The sequence below is a fragment of the Malaclemys terrapin genome, chromosome 1, assembly GCF_027887155.1.
Source record: "Malaclemys terrapin pileata isolate rMalTer1 chromosome 1, rMalTer1.hap1, whole genome shotgun sequence".
In the NCBI taxonomy this organism is placed as follows: Eukaryota; Metazoa; Chordata; order Testudines; family Emydidae; genus Malaclemys; species Malaclemys terrapin.
The window spans coordinates 69,540,820-69,561,675 of record NC_071505.1 but is presented as its reverse complement, the minus strand read 5'-3'; the positions used below and the strand labels follow the sequence as shown (position 1 = coordinate 69,561,675).

Genomic DNA, 20,856 nt, shown 5'->3' with positions numbered 1-20,856 from the left:
CTTGGGACTGTATTTGCAGTGTGTGTGTATATATTTAAGATCTCAGATGGGGGCTGGGACTGGCTGCGTGTATTCATGTTCTGTGCGTGGGATCGCACGTGGGGCCTGGGGGTGTGTGTGTGAAATCTCAGGTGGGGCTGGCTGAAGGCTGTGTGTTCATGCTGTATGTCATGATCACACGTGGGGCCGCCTGGGGCAGTGTGTGTCACGTTCCAGCCCGGGGCGAGCTGTTTGTCATGTTTCCGCCTGGCGGCCCCTGGGTCTGCCCTGCCCGCGAGCCAGACCACCCCGCGCGCCCTGTTGTCCGACCCATGGGGGGCGGGGCTGATGCCGGACAGCTCCCGCCCAGGCGCTCACCCCGGCGCGCGCGCGTTGCCTGGGGACAGGGGCGCGCGGGGAGGAGGGGGTTACGTGGTGACGTTATTTCTATATGAGCGCGAGCGGCGGGAGCTTGGGTCTTTTTACCGCCAGTCGCGCGGCACCTCCTCCTCGCTCCTGAGTCACTGCGAGCCCCGGTTCGGCGCAGGTACTGAGGAAGGGGGAGCGGCTGGCGGGGGCCGTTGCGGAATGAGGGGGCCCGGCTCTGGGCGGGTGGGGGTCCGCTCAACTCTCGGGGGAGGCGCCCCTCGGCCTGGCCGGGCCGGGCCCCTGTTCCGGGGTCGCCAGGCAGGGGTGGGCCGGGACCGGATGCGGCTGGGACTGGGCCTGGCCGGACGGAGTCGGTTGTCCCGGTGTCTGTGCGGCGCGGGGCCCCTCCCCTCCTGCGGGGCCTTTCTGCTCCTCCCAGGGGAGCAGCGCCGGTCAGTTCCTCCCCCCGGGGCCGCCATGGCCGCTGGGGTCGCACTAGGCCGCGCTGCCCTGGGCCTGGCGGCGAGGCAGGGAGAGGTCGGTCTGCCTGGTAGTAGCACGTGGGGACGGGGCTGCCCCCGACCTTCCCCGGGGCGCTGCCCCGCCCGATGCTGGTGTGTGTGTGGGGTGGGGGGAGGCGGGGTGCGTGTTGGGGGTGAATAGGGGAGACTACTGAGGCGGATTGGACGAGAGGGGGGCTGTGTGTGGGGTATGTGGCTGTGGCGGGGAGGTTGTTGTCGTGGGTAGGGCGTGGGGCAGGAGATGTGTCTGGGGAGGGTAGAGAAGGGTGCCTTGTACTACCTCTGGCTCTTTAGCTTCCACGCTCTCCGGGGAGACAGCAATGTGCTGCGCAACTTGTTACGGACGGGGGGCCCAGAGATTCAGAGCCTGGCGATGGATCGCTTGTGCTCCCCGCCTTGTCGAAGAGCTGTCTCCGCTCAGTTCCTAGCTTCCCCCGATGCATGGTATCTAGTGAGTTGAGCGCAGCATGCTAGTCCCCTCTGGGCTTCGTTCTTGGCGCTTACTCACAACTCTATGTAAAGGTCGCGTTTAAAGTACCATTAGTGACTGTAAGTGACGATGAGTGGTAGCTTTGCTTGTCAAAAAGAAAACTTGACGTATTAGTAACCATCTCCACCACCTGGAGCAAGTTTCAAGCAGTGCTGAGGGGTTGTTTTTATACTGTTATCAGTTGCATAATATTACTAGTAATATCAGAATTTAGACTTGAAAAAATCCACTAACCCCAAGAAGCCAGGGAAGACACTTACAACACGAATTTCTACATAAATTCAGCTTAATAAAAAAAAAATGCTGTCTCTATTTGGTTAGTAAAATAACTCTCCAAAAGTGAACAAAGGGTAATCAATATGCTGATGTTTTCCTTAGTCCGTAGCCAGACATTCAGTGCCTCTGCAGCAGTAGCAGAGTGCAGTTCATAAGATTTGTTAGATTCCTTGCTGCTGTTTGGACCTTGGTGGAAGACTCATGTACAGCATGGTGTAGTTCCTTGGGAAAAGTTAAGACCAGCAACAGCAGAAGTAAACACTGAGATACTCCCAGGGGAAGAGGAATCAAAAGACTAGGAGACTGGAGTAGTGGCAGAAGGGTGCCAGTGAATTCTGCTTCTCCTCACATCAGGCATAAGGCTCTGGAGGGAGAGAGAAGTGAAGACTTCCCTTGAGAGCAGTTTAGAGGCTCTGGAAAGTGTATGGGAGCACTCTTAGCAGGTTGGGATGGTAAACTTTTCAAGCTCTTATCAGAATTCTGCTGAATTGAAATAACATACTTATTTGTTTTCAGTCTCTTAGATTAAACAATCATTTTTTAAATTTATGTCATTTACACAAACTTGTAAAGATGTTCACTTATGTGAACTGATGACATAGAGCAGAATTAGGCCTTGTACAGGTATGTTGCAAAGCTTCCCCGCAGCACTTCTTTCTTGATGTGAGACTTGGTTATTCTAGGCAGAGACTGCATTCCTGAGAATGTCACCATATTTTACTAAATTGAATTTCTGCAAGTCAATGACATTGGTAGAAGGTTGTCCATTATCTGAACTTCCCAAATACAAAGTAACCACATGAAATAAACGTATTCATTATCCGAGAAATGTCAGAAACTAAGTAGCTGCCAAAGCAATAAAAACAATTTTTGGAACGGTTGAGTGTCTGATTAGTTTGCATTATCCTAAGGGATGCAAGACACAGCTTCCATCTATGGTTCATCACTCAGGGAATGTCAATTACGGTCCAGCGGCGGCTGTTTTAGAAACGTTAGGCTGTTTGTCTATGCTGGTACCATGTTTGAGCGCCAACTGATTTTGTGGTCTGTGGGCATATGACTTTGGGCTGTGCACATGTTCTATCTCAAACTAAACTGATATAAGCCTGGCCATTACTTATATGGGGAACTTAAGGAACAGCTGGATGCTGCAGAAAGTGGTGACATTTGTTGTTTTAAATATGTTCATCCATTATTCTGTGGGCAAGTACAAAATCTGATTGATCCACAAAATGGGTGGCATACTCACCTCTAAATTAATACTGAACCAGAACTTTAGCCTGTCACCAGATGAAATGTGAAAGCTGGTTCCTAATTGCTTATGGATAGAGCCCTTGGCTTTCAAGAGTAGGCTATTGAACTTGTTGTCTGGTCACTTTCTAGTTTGGGTAACTGCGTTCTAACTACTTTCTGTCTGTCCTAAACTGTAGATTTGCTCTGCAGTATCTTACAACAGCTGTTTCACTCCAAAAGTGGTGGTTGATAGTGCATTTTGTAGGTGAGTTTGTTTGTAAGTTGCTTTGGGATTCTTTGCTTTCAAAAGTGGTGTATAATTAAAGTTAGTTAAAAATAAATTGTTAATGCCACTAACTGACCTTGGCCTGCAGAAGCATAAAGTTAATGAACGAACACTCATTTCCACCTAAACCACATCTAGGTTTTAGCTCTTATATACAAATGTTATTTACATTTAGTCCAATCAACACATGTATGGAAGATTTTACAAAAGGTGCTTGTAGACTTCTACATTTTAGCTCCTGACTGACTTAATTGGGTTTAAAAACACAATGTGGGCAGCCTGTTGAAGATTTCTTGTATGCATTTAACAAACTTTGTAGATGCAATAAAATTAAGTGCAAAGGGGCATGTAATTATAAAGCTCAGGCCTCATGTACTCTGTAGCAGGCTGGACCTTAAATTTGCAGGAATATTCTTGAATTGTATGATAGACTAGAAACTTCCCAGCAGCATCATTTATTAGAATTGACCCAAGCCTTCTTGGGGGGCACCAGGAAGCCAAAAAATTCTGTTTTGGTTCTCTCAAACCATTCCCCCGCGCCCCCCCCCCCTTAAATCCTTCCTGTGAACTTTTTCATGTTTTTGGTGGTTTGTCCCAGTTCAGGGGACACTTTCCCCTTCTCCCCCACCCCCCCAAAATATCTTTCAGATGTGAATTTTTCTTTGAAGGTTTTTTTTCCTGGTTAGCATTATTTAGAGCTTGTTCAAGTGTGTGAATAGTTCAAGCATTGAATTTCACCTGCCATTGTGTTGCCTGTTCACCTAGCAGGTATCACATTAAAAGTGGGAACTTGGGAGCTCTCTCCCATTGCTGGCGCTGTGACTACACAGCGTGGCAGCACTTTAATGTTGCTAGTGAAGACATACCCTAAGACAGCAGTAACTTTCCTTAGACTTCAGCGCTCAAATCCTCTACAAGCAAACTACCATTTAAGAACTCATGGAGCCTCAATTTCAGCGCCTACTATAAAGGATAAACAAGAACTGCTCAGATTAATAAAGGACAAATATCTACATGGGCTCGTACAAAAGTCTTCTGAGCAACTCCTGGGCTGGTTCTAACAAAAGGGTTGATATCCCCCCCCCCCCCACACACACACACACACACTTGGGGGAAAAAAAGCTTCTCTTGCATGTTTCCATCAGATAGTAAACAATTAATTCAACAAGCACTCAGCAACCCCTCCGCTAGTTAGTAGCACTGTGAGGCCAGGTCTACCTGACAGACTTACATCAGTGTAACTACGTCACTCATGGGTGTGAGAAATCCACACCGCTGAGCGACATAGTTATACCAACCTAGTGTTGTCTACACGGGCAATGTTGGCAGGTGACCTTCTCCCACAGACATAGCTACCACTTACTGCAAAGGTGGATTAACTACACTGATGGTAGAAGCTCTCGCGTCAGCACAGGAACGTCTTCACTTACACACTGCAGCTGTGCTGATGCAGCATTTTAAGTGTAGACCTGCCCTGTGTGCTTGTAATTTACTCTTGCTGGGAAGATAGAATAGGATCCCAGACTCTGGTCAAGTGAGTAAGGAAACATACTTTAGAATCAGTTTAAAACCATGACCGACAATTAATTCTACCCCTTCATTCTATTATTATTCAGACTCTGAACTGGTTCTAAAAGTGGGGTAATTAGAATGTAGGGGCCTAGAACACACTAGCAATACTTGCTATACCGAGCAAGCTTTCATTCTGTGTTGATAGAGAAGTATAATGTAGTGTCTAAAACTAGAACTGAGAATCACCTGAAGGAAAGGATAATGTCAGCTGGCTGTTGAGATCACTTGCACTCAAACGCGACAAGGTTGATAATTACACCGATATCTCCTATCTGCAAGCATTTGGAGCAGGGGTGGGCAACCTGTGGCCCACAGGCCTGCATGTGGCCTGTCAGGGTAATCTGCTGGCGGGTCATGAGACTGTTTACATTGACTGTATGCAGGCGTGGCAGCAGTTCGCTGTTCCTGGCCAATGGGAGCTTCGGGAAGCAGCACGGGCTGGCCGCCATTTCCCGCAGCTCCCATTGGCTGGGAATGGCAAACCATGGCCACTGGGAGCGGTATAGGGCCGTGCCGCGGATGGTCGATGTGAACAACCTGTCTCTCGACCTGCCAGTGGATTACTGTAATGGGCCGCAGATTGTCCACTACAGCTTTGGAGCATTGTGCAACATGAAGGTGGCTTTTCTTCCACTAACTTATATTAAGCATATTTTTAACAGCTGTACCTGAATAAAACTTTTAAAAAGCTTTTAAAATGTTGAAAAGTGCTTCAAAATTAAGTACTTTGAAGCAGTCTTTTGAAACCTAATGTCTGACAAGGCAGAAAACTCAGCAGCTCCAAGCCTGAAGCCTAGTAGCTAACTCCTCTACTGCTGGCTGCAGTTCATTCCTGTTCCCAGGGAAACCAGTCTTTCAACAATAAACTGTAAACCTGATTTTAAAAAGAAACCTCTCCTGTTTTCAGCCACCAATTCACTGTTTATGGAATCAGAGAGGGCAGCCAACAGCAGTCTTGAACTTTTGTAAGTTTCAGTTACTGTGGCCTGGAAAAGTCACTATAGCAATAAGCCACAACAAAAGCGTGCACATATTAATTGTAAATGTCAAGTGAGGAGGCCTATGGCAGAGTAAAAAGCACACCACTAATCTACTAATGATGGCCACATTCCAGCTTTATTACAGAGTATGCCTCATTTGCTTAAAGTTTTAAGAGATTCTAAGGTGATTATGACAGGTATCAGAGTAGCAGCCGTGTTAGTCTGTATCCGCAAAAAGAACAGGAGTACTTGTGGCACCTTAGAGACTAACAAATTTATTAGAGCATAAGCTTTCGTGGACTACAGCATCCGAAGAAGTGGGCTGTAGTCCACGAAAGCTTATGCTCTAATAAATTTGTTAGTCTCTAAGGTGCCACAAGTACTCCTGTTCTTTTTAAGGTGATTATGGCGCACATCCTTCCACCATGAAAAACAGTTCTAGTATAACAAACTAAGTGTGGAATATTATTGAAGAGTTGGGAAAGAGTCCCACATTTTTCCTCTCCCACCTTATGTTGCCTCTGTCAGTTTCAGTTTTTATGCCCCAAATAACACTTCCCGCTCACTGATTTAACAAATGGCAATAAAGAGCCCTAATTCACAAACTAAATCCTTAAGCACTGGTGCTTGGGAATGTGAGCAAAAAATCTGAGGAGTCCGCTATAATGGGATTTTTGAATCATCTGTAGCCTCATTCATAATCGTAGTTGCTAAAACCCATTAGCTACCTAGTGTTTTGAGGTTTTATATTTTAAAGTTTATTACTGTTTCTTCCTTTTCCATAGATATCCTGATTTGAGAATGCTAGTTTGATCATATTGCATCCAAAAAAGCACATTGAGAATATTAAGGTTGCAAAGTCAAACACTCAAAAGTAAGGGAAATGCCAGAGTTAGGGGTGCCCATGTAGCTCCCTTGGGCATGTTTATTTGATAGTCTTTAACTACACAATGCTGTATTGCTTTTCCATAGAACTTTTAAACCTCATTCAGTGCATATGCTGAACAGTGCTCAATGAATGGGTAGCTACCCATGAATATTTCTTTTTACCCTCATTATTCAATGTGTCCCCATCCTTTTACTGTACACCATCCAAAAACTTGCATTAAATAAAAAATTATTAATCGGCTCATAGTCTTTATGATACTCATCCTAGTATCTTGGTTCTTTACAAACATTAATGCTTTTATCTTTATAGAAGCCGTTGATGTGAAGTGGCATTATCCCAATTCCGCATGTGGGAACTGATAGAGATAAAAGCCAAGACTATCAGAAGTCTCAGCTAGTTTGGGGTGTCCAGTTTGAGATGCCATAGGTCTGATTTTTTTTTTTTTTTTAGTACCTAGAACTGTATAGCACTCTGTATTTGGAGCAAAGCTCCCACTGACCTTTGGCTGCAGCTGTGAGTGCTCAGTGCTTCTGCAAATCAGCCCCCAAGTGACTAAAGCTGGGTACCCAGGGGAGGGGGTGACATGTGAAAATGTTTGCTCTTCTTACAGTTCACCACCTCATTCATCAGACACTTTTCAACTTATGCAACCCCTAAAGTACAGGTCCTACAGGCAACCGCCTCATTCACTATGACAACCCTGATTCATTACAAGAACATAGTCCAGCCTACATACTGAAGACAGCAAGTGTCATGGAAAAAAGTGTGTGTAATCATGATGTAATTAAGACTGTGATACTGCGTACACCCAAGGGGCCAAATTAAAGTGTCACAGGTAACTAATTCTGGCATTTTCTAGCCTGTATGCTTTAATGTAGTTTGCTATATTAAGATTATTAAATGCTTACAAGTTTAAAAAGTCATCATGCAGAACCATACTGACCTCCCATCATCCACAGGACTTGCGATCTATTGATCCCCAGCAAAGTCTTCTACCACTTAAGCTAATGGAGTAACTGGTCGCAACAGAAACCTGTCAACTTCTCTGTGAACTTGCCACTAGAGAGGGATGGAGGCACTTTGCCAGTGGGTTTCACAGCTATTTGCTAGACAGCAAAGGACAGTGGAGTAACTGGTTCTTTCCAGGTTCTGTAGTGGAATGATCTAATGGTTAGACCTTTCTGCCCATCTACCCAGCCTCTTCTGCTCTTGTCCTCAACCACCACATATGCCTCCTTTCCCTTACCCTGATTTCCCTTCCCCTTACTCACCCCACACCCCTTGTTCTCACCTCCTGCATTCAAGTCAGGCAGCTTCCCCTGTCTACCAAATTGCCTGAGAGCCAGCAGGGGGACTACTGAGGGGAAGAGACTGTCACTACTCAATTCCTGCAACTCCTGAAAACTTGAAGGAGCAATTGCAGGGAATTTGTGCTCCACTTCTGCAGTCCAGGTTAAAGAATGCTCAATCACTTCGTGTGGATGGCACTTGTGCATCTACATGCACGAGAATAGAGCATGTTCAGTGCTTATTCAGAGAATTTAGCTGCCAAACTTTAACAAGTCTAATGAGCATGTACGAAATGAGATTTTTTTCAGAGGCTTATCACTTGACTACATTTGGGTGGTTTTTCAATGGGAATAGAAAAAGGGACAACCCTGATACCACAGCAACCCCCTTGCCAAATTTCAAGCCTTGCTCCAAAGTATGGCGGTGGAACAGCTTCTGAACAAAACTGCTAATCTTTTTAACATGAGAAAACAATATTTTTCCCTACCTTGCTTTGGGAAATGGTTGAACCATTTTAACTCACTTTTCAAGATACTCTCTTCCTGAAGTAGACACTTAGCATACAAAATTTGAGCCAAAGTTATAAGCAACTGAAAACCGGATCCTATAGCGGGAAATGTAACATAACTACAGGCAACATTACTACATATAACTTAACACCCAGAGTATCAACTATCATTTAATCAGGTGCTTTCTTTCATAACACACATTTTATGATCACAAATACTAGTAGACACTTGATTTCTGGAAGAGAATCTCCAAGTAAATTATGGCAGATGACAGTAGCTTGTGAGTATTGCCTCACTGGAATAGGAGCCACTTACAAAAGACTTTGAAACACTTCAGCTGTACCACACAGAGAAGGTGCAAAAGGTGGGAATCTCCATTAGAAAACTGATAAACTTCATTATCTCAGCCCTGTCTACACAATGAAATTTTACAAAAAGTTCCTGTCTGTGTTTGTACCACTAATGGGAGCCCTGAGTATGGGCAAGACAGTGGTGGCAAATAGGGTAGTAAAAATGTCAGAGGCCACAATAGCCTTCATGCCTAAAGTAAGGCCCACACCAATTTTATAGGGGAATATTTTTGGTAAAATTCCTTAGCGTAGACACAATCAATACAACAAAACATTAGACCAACTTAAAATCATATAAGTTACTTGTATTATGTTATTCCTCAGCCATGAAGTCCTCCTTTTGCTACAGAACTGTGGCTCCCAGCGCTCATGCACTGTCTATACTGCCACTTTACAGCACTGAAACTTGCAGTGCTCAGAGGGGTGTGTTTTTTTTCATACCCCTGAAAGAGAAAGTTGTAGTGCTGTAAAGTGGCAGTGTAGGCAAGGCCTTAGTCTCCAGTCCCATAACATTGGTACTGGGCAGAATCTGTCAGGCACTAGCGAAAAGGTTAAAATGAGGAATAGACACTTGTGGTGGTTTCAGCCTTGAATCACTAAACTGGATTTGTTGGAAACATGGTTTGATTTTTCAGAGGTTATGAACATCTGCAACGCCCATGGATTTCAGTGGAAATTGTGGGTACATGAGCACCTTTGAATATCTTGTGCTAATTATTTAAGAGGAAAATGTCAACATGAAGGGGAAACGGGTCTGAGTTTCAGTTCCTCATTAGTACTATTTTAATGTACCGTATCAGACTACGGCTACTTATTTTTCTTTCTTTTTGGTATTCTGGTATCTTGATGCCAGTACTTGTTGCAAGTGCTTGTTGCTTCTTTTGAACGCAACATTTCACCCAATAATTCAGCTGCCAATTGAGTAGTGCTATATAACGGGTGTGGTGGTGTTTCCTGATCATCATCAGATTATTCACTCCCTCGTGAGGTTTTTAGATGAGTATTTCATAATCTCATGCCATCTTGTAATTACAAGAATCTATGGTGTCTTGGTGATCTCATGTGGAAGTGGATTCCACAGGTTTGACTATATGGCTATTTCTACATTTATGGCAAGATGTAGAGTAGAGGGGTTACACGTATAGCTGCAGTGAAGGCAGGCTGCATCCATGTTTGTCACGCTGCAGTATGTGGCTCCAGTAGTGGGAATGCAGTGGAGAAAAGTTGTTGCAGCCTTTCACTCTGCTGTCTCCCTACTGCTGGAGCCTTTCACTGCAGCGGGGAGAGAGACTTTAGCAATGGGACACGGCACTGCTAAAAACAGTGTAGATTTGGGAGGCACTGATTGGGCATGTAGAGAGTATATACCCTGGGGGTTCAGACATAGGCACTCTACTCTATTCACTATCTACCCCACTGTTTGTACCCATGCTAGCTGAGCATATAGTGTCTGCTATACGTGCTGCTGTAAGTGAGCCTTACGTTGTATGAAGTATAACTACCTATTCCAAACTTCCTGCCCTTAAATTTCTTTTAATAGCCCTTTGTTCTTGGTTTGATTGCAGCAAATTTAAACTAACCCTGCCAATCGGCCTTATTTGTTATACAAGTTAAACGTTATCTGCCACTGTCTCTCTACCTTAATGTGCCTGAATCAATGGAATTTTTCAAAAACCTCTGTAGCCTTTGTTAACAATATAATATCTCATGGGAAATGTAACCACTAGCTGAATGTCACATTCACTTCTCTACTCTGAAGGTCAGTTACATATTTGGGAGAGGAGGTAGAACAAGTGGAGAGAGAAATTGCTCTTCAATTACATTGTATTGTTTAGGATATCTTATATGTTTGGCATTCATGAATAAGAGCTATTGAACTAGATTTGTAGAACATGTGACAAGATGATGTGCAAGGTAATGCTTCAAATCCTTTTCTTGATATCCACTTCCCATGCTAGTGGTAAGTGGGTGTTTCATGGATATGACTACAAGCCCCCCCCCAACGTAAGAAGCACTTAGTGTTTCCATCTTCTGAGTAGGCCTCTTTATCCAGTAAACAACTGAATTACCTACCCCTGTGTTTCAGGGTAACCAAGTCCATTTATTGCTGTAAAGAGGTCAGTACAATGTTTTAGTGGTCATTAATATACATCCCTCATAGCTTGAACCACTACTGAGCTGCCACAAATCTGTACTAAGTAAAGTGCATTCTTTAAACTTTACTGTATGTTTCACCAGTTATGTTTAACAAATGAACAGTATGAAGACTACACTGACCAAAGCAGCCCAGCCATTAAGGGGAGCACAGTGCAGAAATCCCCAAGAGGGCTGCTTGGGATGTCAAAACTTTTACAGCAGATTTCCATTCAAAATAGCGTTTTCAAGTAACTTGTTCAAACAATTATAGCTAGGCTTGAAACCTCTAATTTTTTTCATCGATTTTTATGCTGCCAGCTTCACAAATGAAATTCTTTAGCAAGATGATGACCAGGAATACTAGGATCACCTGCAAATTAAGTAGCTCTTACAATGAATGTACTCGCCCCAAGTTCCTGAGCTGTAATGAGCAGAGGACTTAGCTGCCGTTTCCCTCCTTAACATCATGAAGGGGAGGGGGGGAAGGAAATCTAAAACACAACACACATATAAATTGTTCGTAATTGTACAGCTACTGTATGGTGTTATAAGTTAAAGTGAAATTTGATTGCGAGTCCCAATTGTATTTCCATAACCTTAATATGTTTGGGTTTTGTTTAAGTGTAACCTTAACTCCAAATTTCCTGGGTTTGTATTGTTCGGTTTTGGGTTAATTACAACATCCCTGTAACATTTTACCTTTAAGTTACTGATATCTACTCTGAACCTTAATTTCATCTTCATGTACACTTTTCTTGGAATCTGTTTTTAATTGTTAAAAATGTCAAATATGAACACTCAACAGGAGACTCAGAATGCTGCCATGCAGTATTTCTAGTGATTTGAAAATACAGTCAAACCCCGCAATAAGGTGCCCCGCCATAATGCAAAATCACATATAATGAAATCACAAGTTGGCCCCCATTTAAGACATACAGTAATACAGTACTGTATGTACCAGTGGTCTCCAACGCCGTGACGCCTGCCAGGCATGGGAGAGAAGCTGCGGCCCCGCGCCTGCCAGCGACAGTGAGTACTGGCACCCGCAGCCCTGTTGTTCTCTGTCCCCGGCAGGCACGGGGCCACGGCTTCTCTCCAGCTTCAAGAGGAGCCGCAACCCCGCACCTGCCAGGGACAGAGAGCTCCAGGGCTGTGGGTGCCAGTGCTCTCTGTACTGGGCAGGTGCGGGGCCGCGGCTTCTCGGGAGCTGCAGGCACCGGTGCTCTCTGTCCCTGGCAGGCTGGTGAGAAGCTGCGGCCCAGCTCCTGCCAGTGACCGAGAACTCCAAAATGAGTCTGGAAAAATTGTTGACTCCCGCTACACTCTTCTCAAAATATGAATGTGCTACTGGCCACACAAAGGTTGGGGACCACTGGTCTAAGTCTTATTTAAAAAAAAAAAAAAAAACTGTTATCCCAGCCTGTTTTAAACACAAAAGTAGTAATTTAATTAAATGTACATGAAAGAAACATGAAACCAACTACAGTACTGTATATTAATCATTGCGCAGAGTGCAAAGTCAATCTGGTTGCATGACTTCATAACTTTAAATGTCATCGCTTCTTTAAAATGTTATTTAGTGTGGTCTGCTTATTTGCTGCGGACTGTTGGCTTCTAGCGAAGTCAAATATACTTCTGAGTTGGAGGATTTTGATGCTCTCCACATCTTGAGTTTCCAGCCACCTCAAACTGGCTTCTAGGTGCTTTACTGCCTCAGATGCTTTTGGTGGGGGAGTTGAGGTGCCGTCGTCATTATCGCCACTGGTTTTGGGCTCTGGTGGTGCAGCTTCATTCTTCCCGCTGACATTTGCAACAATTTAATCATCTGAGATGTGTTGATATATGGGGCAGATGTCATCTGCTGAAAACCAGTTGAGGATATCATGATGACTGTGCTCATATTCTTGGAGTGCTTCTTTGGCTAAACATACGTCGGCTTCAATGAATCTTGTAAATTCAGGCTCGTCATCATTGCCATTATCATGTGTAGATGATGGAAAAGCTGGACCAAGACCCTTTATCCAGCATCGTTCAATGCAATGTACAGAGATAGCATCCCAAGCTTTCCCGCCGAGGTGACAGACTTCTTTCAAGTTGAGTGATGCCAGTGATGTGTGGACAGAGGAGTTGTTACCTGCTGATCATTTCCCGACGATAGTTTTGTTTAAATTCAGATATGATGCCTTGGTCAAGTGGCTGGATTTCTGATGTAGTGTTCTTCGGGAGATAAGAGACTTTAATCTTGCCATCACAACTGACAAGATTTTTCCGCTGAGAGGTGGGCAGACCAATTATTCAGCAGGAGGAGAGCTTTTTCCTCCAGCTTCAGTTTTCGCAAATGAGCCCGAACGGCTGGCACAAAAGTTTTATGGAACCAGTCTTTAAATATGGAGCTATTCATCCATGCATTCTTGCTGTTGGTGTATTCAAAGAGAAGGGCTTTCATATTAACATGATGAAAACATCTGGGAGACCTCGCTTTTCCGATCATCAGAGGTCTGAGTTTGTGGCTGTCGGACTTCTTGACGCAAAACAAGAGTGACTTGGTCCTTTCTCTGCTTAAAGCCTTCTCGTTGGTGACTATCAGTCTTGGTTGCAAGGGTGCGATCGTGTAACATTTTAAAGCATAAACCAGTCTTGTCGCAGTTGTAAATTTGGTCGGCTGTGTAGCAACCTTCCTCCAGCAACTTTTTAAGCTCAATTAGGTAGGAATCAGCAGCCTCTTTATTAGGTGAGTGGATTTCCCCAGACACAAGAACTTGGCTTATAGCGTGCCTTTTCTTGAATCTGTCCAGCCAGCCATTACTCGCCTTAAATTTGGATTCATTTCCATTGATACGGCGATCAAATTTCTCTGCTTGAGCTTTCAGAATAGGGCCAGAAATAGGAACTCCTTCTGAGCGAGCCTGAACAAACCATTGGTACAAGGCTGAATCTAGGCTTTCGTAATTAGCAAACTTAATCTTTTTGTGCTGTAAACCAGTTTCCTCTTCAAGAATGCAGGGTAGGCTATGGAGCTTTTCTTTTTTCCACCCTCGCAGAGTGGACTCGTTAATTCCTAGATATCTAGCAAGTTGAGTTTGTTGTTTGCCCTTCTTTAGTTGATCCGGGGCGTACAATTTCTCTCAGGCAGAAAATGACTTGTGTTTGCGAACTGGGGTATCCATAATCCATAGTGAATTTTTTAAAATATAGGAAATTAATAACTTCATAGACAAACATCATACACATGTACAACCTGAGAACCACAGTAAGTGCAATGGATCTGCAATGGCCACAAGTCACTTTATCCTATAGAACTGGAAAAGCACGGTTTATTTATAAATGTTGTAAAAAGTGGCAAAACAAACAGTATTACGGCAGTGGTCCCCAACCTTTGTGTGGCCAGTAGCACATTCATATTTTGAGAAGAGTGTGACGGGAGCTAAGACTTATTTTGGAGTTCTCTGTCACTGGCAGGAGCGGGGCCGCGGCTTCTCTCTGGCCTGCCAGGGACAGAGCACCGATGCCTGCAGCCCCAAAGAAGCCAGAGAGAAGCCGTGGCCCCACATCTGCTGGGGACAGAGCACCGGCACCTGCAGCCCTGGAGCGCTCTGTCCCCGGCAGGCGCAGGGCCGCAGCTTCTCTCTAAGCTGGAGAGGAGCCGTGGCCCTGTGCCTGCCAGGGACAGAGAACAACTGGGCTGCAGGCGCCGGTGTTCACTGTCCCTGGCAGGCGCGGGGCCACAGCTTCTCTCCCCTGCTGGGCACTAGGCGGTGCACATCAATGCACCGCCTTGGGGACCACTGACGGGCTTGAAACCCCGCTATACCGTGACCCTGCATTTAGCGCAATGTAATTTTTTGGACCCCAAACATCGCGGTATAGCGGGGTTTCGCTGTATGTAGTTATCAACCTTAAATAGCTTTTTTTATTTTGGTTCTTAATGCCAGAGTGCACTATTTAAATTGGGTTTACAGGTGCATTGCCAGAGCAGTTGAAAACAGCTGGAATATAATGGTGAATCTGGCTCTTAAATTTGCAATTGATTTGTTGGTTTAAGAGACTGTGTTTAAGAGGACCATGCGAAAAGGAAAACGGGAGGGTGGAGAGCCCAGTCCTGAAATCTCAATATCTCTTCACTTTAAGGACTTGCGTTGTGCTCCTGCCTCAGTTTCCCTGTCATTGCTGCCTTGGTGCATAGTGGAATTGAGACAGCAGAGTCATGTGGAGTCTGTAAGACACTGATGTCCAAAGCTAGCACATGGCCATGGACTTTATGGAGCTCAACTGGTCACTGCTCTCTGATCTGCCATTGAAAACTCTTGACACGTGTCCAGTCTAACGGCTAACTCATTTCAACACATAGAATTGTTACATGCAGATTAGCTGTAGAGGACGGTGTTTGATTCTTTCCTCTGATCTCAGTGGACCTATTTTAATTACCTGAGCTATTGATCTAACTCTTTTTGTAAGTGTGTATAATAGAACAATTAGATAAAAAAAATTAATAATTTGATTATATCTGTTTGTAGACTATGCATAAGATTTCACTGATTTTTAACAATATGGAAAATATAAAGCCTGTACTCCTTTTAAGATGATTCAGGAAAAAGACTGATGTAGATACTATTTAATGAGACACAACTTTTAGCTTTTTTACTCAAACTAATTAATTGAATTTCCTGAGAACTAACACATCCTTCTGTACTCAAAGCATAAAGAGCTATAAGTTTCTGGAAGATAATCCCATGGTTTTAGAACTCAGGGTGAATCTATGCTTTAAGTGCAAAACAGAATTCAGCCTCAACTATGGAGCTGCAGTTGGTGCTTCCATACTTCAGTTATGTAACCATATTTTTCTTTGCTGTGTGACTTTCATATTTCTAGAATTGTGCTAATTTCGCATGAACTCAGACATTTTAACCTGATAATTTATTCAAATATATGTTAATGACTTCACTATTTTTGGGTAAAAATGTTTTTCGGCCACTATTCAAATACCAAAACCAAAACTTAGTGTTTTAGATTCCTTTAAAATAAAACCAATCAGACTTGTGAATTTATGGATTGAATGTGTTTGCAGGCAAAATACACTTTAGTGCGAAAACTGTTAATCTGAAGCAACAGCAGTTGCACAAGTGGAGGAAGGGGCCACTGAGCCGCCTTGCTTGCACGTGGAGTCAGGTTAGGGGCAACTGTGTGACTGCCTGTCTCTAAAGCAAAGCAGCAGCATATCTCATGAACCTTTGAGTATTAACAATATCCCTAATGTGTCAGAGTTTACTTTTCTAATTCAGTTCTGTAACCCGGTGGTCTCCAAAGTGGGGTGTGCAAGAGGATCCTTGGGGGTGTGCAGCAGGAGGAGCGCTTTTTTCCCCTTCATCCGAGCGGCTTTTTTTTTTTTTTTTTTTTTTTTGCTTTGGCAAAAATGGTAGAGCGGGCAGGGGGTGCGTGCTCAAATTTTTTTTTTTTTACTGATAGGGATGCGCGATCAAAAAAGTTTGGAGACCACTGCTGTAACCAATCCTACCTCTATCTCATCTATCAGCTCTTGTTTCTTCTCGATGACACATCTGCTGCCCATAAGTAAATTGCTCCTATGAAGAATGTCTTTCCAGGCCCTTTGCACTTGTACCCTTCTATTTCCACCCATATAAACCATTGTTTTGCATATAATATGAAGTGTGTGCATGTATGTTTTGACAGATATTGTTGTTACTTGAGTGAATGGTAGCCTTGCACCAGGTTAGTTTCCATTGCTGAAGAGAAACTGAGGTCACAGTTAGTCAGAGAGAAAAGTTAGTTCCTAGTTTTTGTTTTTTAACATAGATTTACTGTTACACAATATACATTTCTAACCTCTAAATTGGCTTTAATTTCAAAATGAACATATTTCAGTGGTCACATTCATTAGATGCAAGTTGTTGGGAAGTTGTGGGACAGATGTTGAAATGTATGCGGTTCTGATGAACTTCAACTCTACCGTTTGGCCAAAGTGTTGCCTTTTTACTGATTACTTTAATATTCATTTTAATGACTTGACCAAAACTTTGTTCAAGTAATTTTCATATTTGTAGCTAGCTAAATTAGTGTAAACTCTAGTTGACTGGATTCTTATGGATGTCCCAAAAGTGACCATATTGTCCGTGTCTTACTGGAACAGTCATGGCTTCCCATTTCATCATCGGAACAAAAGTTTTTGTTTTGTTTTTAAACTAATGTCTTTAAGACCTTGCTGTAGGGAATAGAATGGGGGTGGCCAAACTGCAGATTGCAAGCCACATGTGGCTCATTTACAGTTAAAAGTGCAGCTCGTGGAGCCCACCATGCCCCTCATTCTCTGCCTACCAAATGGGGGAGGCAAGGAGGGGTGGGGGAAGAGCTATGGACTTCAGCCACAAGGGCCAGCCCTGCAATGCTAAAACCCAGAACCCTGGCAGGTGTGCCCAGCTCTTGAAGTTATGAAAATTTTGTGCTATTCAGAAGGTCAGCAAGTTTGGCCACCTCCAGAATAGAATTTACTCAGTATCAGAAACAATCCATTAGAGTGTTCAGCATATTCAAAGTAATAAGCTAAAGTGTACACACATGACAATTATTCAGTGTTTCACGATAGCTTGTTCAGAACATTAAGACTATGTCTGTAGCATGAGCTAGAAGTCACTCTTTTGCTCTCCTATGCATACTTGTGCTAACTCTAATCGAGCTAGCATGCCTCTTGGCTCTCTGCTGAGGGGTGAAAACATTATCTACTAGCTGGAATAGCATGGGTAGCAGCAGTGGAGGCATGGCTTCAGGTGGGTTTGTACTTGGCCTAAGTTACTGTATAAAAATTCTCTAATCCAAGAAATAAACACATTGCTATTGAGTGAGAAGCTGGCAGTAGTGTTACAGCACACATTTAAATGTGTAACTTTGTGTTATGTCGTTTTAACCCTAAAATGTTACCACCAAGTATCCTGTGTCGTACTTTGGCAGGTATAGTAATGTTACATACCAATTTGCTGGTTGAAAATGCAGTGTGACATTACTTGTGTATGTCTTAATACTTGCATTCTTCAAGAATCCCTGTAAAACTATACTGGTTTTACTCTTGGGGGAATTCTGTGCCAAAAAATTAAATTCTGCACACAATGATTTTAAAATTCTGCAAATTTTATTTGTCAAAATAACACTATATAATCACACCAGTTTCAAGTATTTTGGTGATTTATTTCAAAATACTTGTCGGCAAGTATGTCCCTAACTATAGGGATACACACAAATTCCTACAGGAGTAGAGTTTTAAAGAACCCCCCTACGCCTAGTTCCTGGTTCTCTGCCCTTCTCCCCCCAACGAGCCCAGCCATGTGCCCTCCCCAGAACCTAGCCATGTGCCACTCCTCAGCCCAGACATTCACACTGCATTTCCCCAGCGCCTCCCCCGGGGTGCCAACTGCAGGCCCAGACACTTGCAGACCCTACCCTCCTAGAGCCCAGGGATCCAGAGGGAGAAACAGCGTGATGCTGGGTCCTGGGCTTGCACAGAGTTTCCTGCATGCCACCATTTTCCTTCCTTCAGGGAATGCTGGGTACTGCAACTGCTGGGAACCCTCCAGTTCCCTCCCCCCTCCTCCTGGCCTTGTCTTATATTTGTAAGCTGGGCTCTGCTGGGTCCATCGGCCCCAAGTGGCAGCCAACATTTCTCCAGCCCATTTCCGTGAAGGGGGAGGGGGGAATTCTGCACGCATAGCATTAATTTCTGCAAAATTCTGCATTGTGCAGTGGTGCAGAATTCCCCCAGGAGTATGGTGGTTCTTATGTTATGCAGACTTGATGGAGGGAGCTTTCAGTTTTCAGGTCCTAATAAATCAGTGATTAAAAATAGTTCTTGTGTGTATGAGGCATAGCTTTGAAAATTGAGGATTACCTTGAGTATTTTGAATGCACCCGTCACCATGGTATCTAGGTGTTTTGAAAACTCCTTCACCGATGTGATTAGATTCTTTCCTTTGAAGACATGGGAGTTAATTGCCTTAAATAGCTTGGCAGCAAAACATTCTGAGCACCTAGTAGCAACAATGAATTCTTCAAATTTGTCTGAAATTGGACATGCACTGGCACTGTAAATGTTCTGTCCGTTTCAACCAGAGGTCTAATATGAGGCATGGGGTTGAAGTTGAACCCATGAAAAAGCAAAATCTGTCTATAATATTTGAAGAAATTTATCTTATTCAAGACCTCCTTAACTAGAGACCCATTTACCAAAAATGCACTGATTAGCTATGCTACTATAAGTAGGTGCATTCAGTCACAAAAGGATCTGTTTTTATTGAGCTTTTGTGCTGCAGTTGAGTCAGTTGGCTCATTGGTTTAGTCATATAACATACCTGCTGGTAATCTAGTTCGTATTCTTCATATTGGAAAGCATCTTCAAAATATTGCATATTTCTGTAGCTTCTGGCATTGTATAAACATGATTAGTACTTCATTGGAAAAATGTAGCAAACCAGTATATGATGGGTTTACCTCAACTTGCATGAGAAAAGTTGTCAACCTTATACCAGAACTGCTGTTTGTGGGGGACATGGAAAATTACAGCAGGGTCATAGGAGCAACAAGAGTGAAATCAGTGGGAGAATATGATCAACATCTTAGATGTCTGTACACAAATGCAAGGAGTATGGGGAATAAACAGGAAAAACTGGAAATATTAGTCATAAGCTAAATTTATGATGCAATTGGCATCCTAGACTTGGCGGGGTAAGACTTAGGGGGTACTGGAATATTGATAGAGGAGTATAGCTTGTTCAGGAAGGACAGGTAGCATAAAAAAGGAGGAGGTATTGCATTATACATCAAGAATATATACACTTGTTCTGAGGCCCAGAAGGAGGTGGGAGGCAGAACAGTTGAGTCTCTGTATAAAGATAAAAGCCTAGAAAGTAGAGGTGATGTCATGGTCAAGGTCTATTATAGACCACCAAATCAGGAAGAGTAAGTGGATGAGGTATTTCTAGAACAAATAACAGATATCCATAAATATTCAGGTCTTGGCCTGGTTATGATGGGGGACTTTAACTATCCAGACATCTATTGGAAAAGTAATATGACATAACAATTTCCAGTAAGTTCTTGGCATGTACTGGGGACAACATTTGTTCCAGAAAGTATAGGAAGTAACCAGGCAGTCATCAATTTTAGACTTGATTCTAATGGGGAATTGGTAGTGAATCTGAAGGTGGAAAGCAATTTGGGTGAAAGTGATCATGAAATAAGAGATTTCATGATTTTAAGGAAAGTAGAGTGAACAGCAGAATAAGGACAATAAGGACGTCCAGTCATTAACAAACTCCGAGTTGGTAGGTAAAGTGTCATGGGAAGAAAAATATAAGGGAAAAAGTTCAGGAGAGCTGGCAGTTTCTCAAGGAGACAGTACTAAAGGCACAACTGCAAACTATCCAGCTATAAAGGAGAGATGAGAATAGTAAGAGGCCTTCATCAGGAGCCCTTCAATTACCTGAAAATCAAAGGGTGGATTTGATTTAAATCACGCATCAGGAAGACTCGATTTAATCAAGGATTTCTACATAAAAGTGCATTCTTGTTGGTTGTTATAACCTTAATACATATTCTTCACAATTCAGAGCTAGATGTAGGTTTCATTTTTAGAAGGTACACATAATACATTTTTAAAGTGACTTATTTTGAAAACTTTTCAGATTAGCTTTACAGCTATATCAGAAAATGAATAATTAGTTATTTCATTTACCAAAGGTAATTGAAGCAGATATTTATGAAGTAATTGAGTGGTGAAAGAGTTCCAATTCAACAGGTTAATCATTAATATTTGGAGGATTTTCTTGCCATGTTTTAGGAGGAGAACATCACCAGACAGACATTTTAAATTTTTATTTAACAAAAACATTATGTATTCTGGATTTTTTTTCTTCAACAGCAAACATACAATATTTTAACAAAACAAGCATATGAATTTTTGAATTTAAACATTCAA

General features: G+C 43.1%; 1 protein-coding gene across 3 annotated transcripts in view; it reads left to right on the top strand.

The window, feature by feature from the left end:
* The first annotated feature begins 424 nt into the window (after nucleotides 1-424).
* The window catches only part of NAP1L1 (nucleosome assembly protein 1 like 1), a 56,962-nt gene continuing 36,530 nt past the window's right edge, over nucleotides 425-20,856 (top strand). For 2 of the 3 annotated variants that reach the window (XM_054026894.1, XM_054026903.1), the window contains exon 1: nucleotides 442-526. The gene's annotated coding sequence lies outside the window, so the exon portion shown is untranslated. Of the gene's footprint in view, nucleotides 527-20,856 lie in introns of all 3 variants that reach the window. The other variant, XM_054026901.1, reaches the window with a different exon arrangement.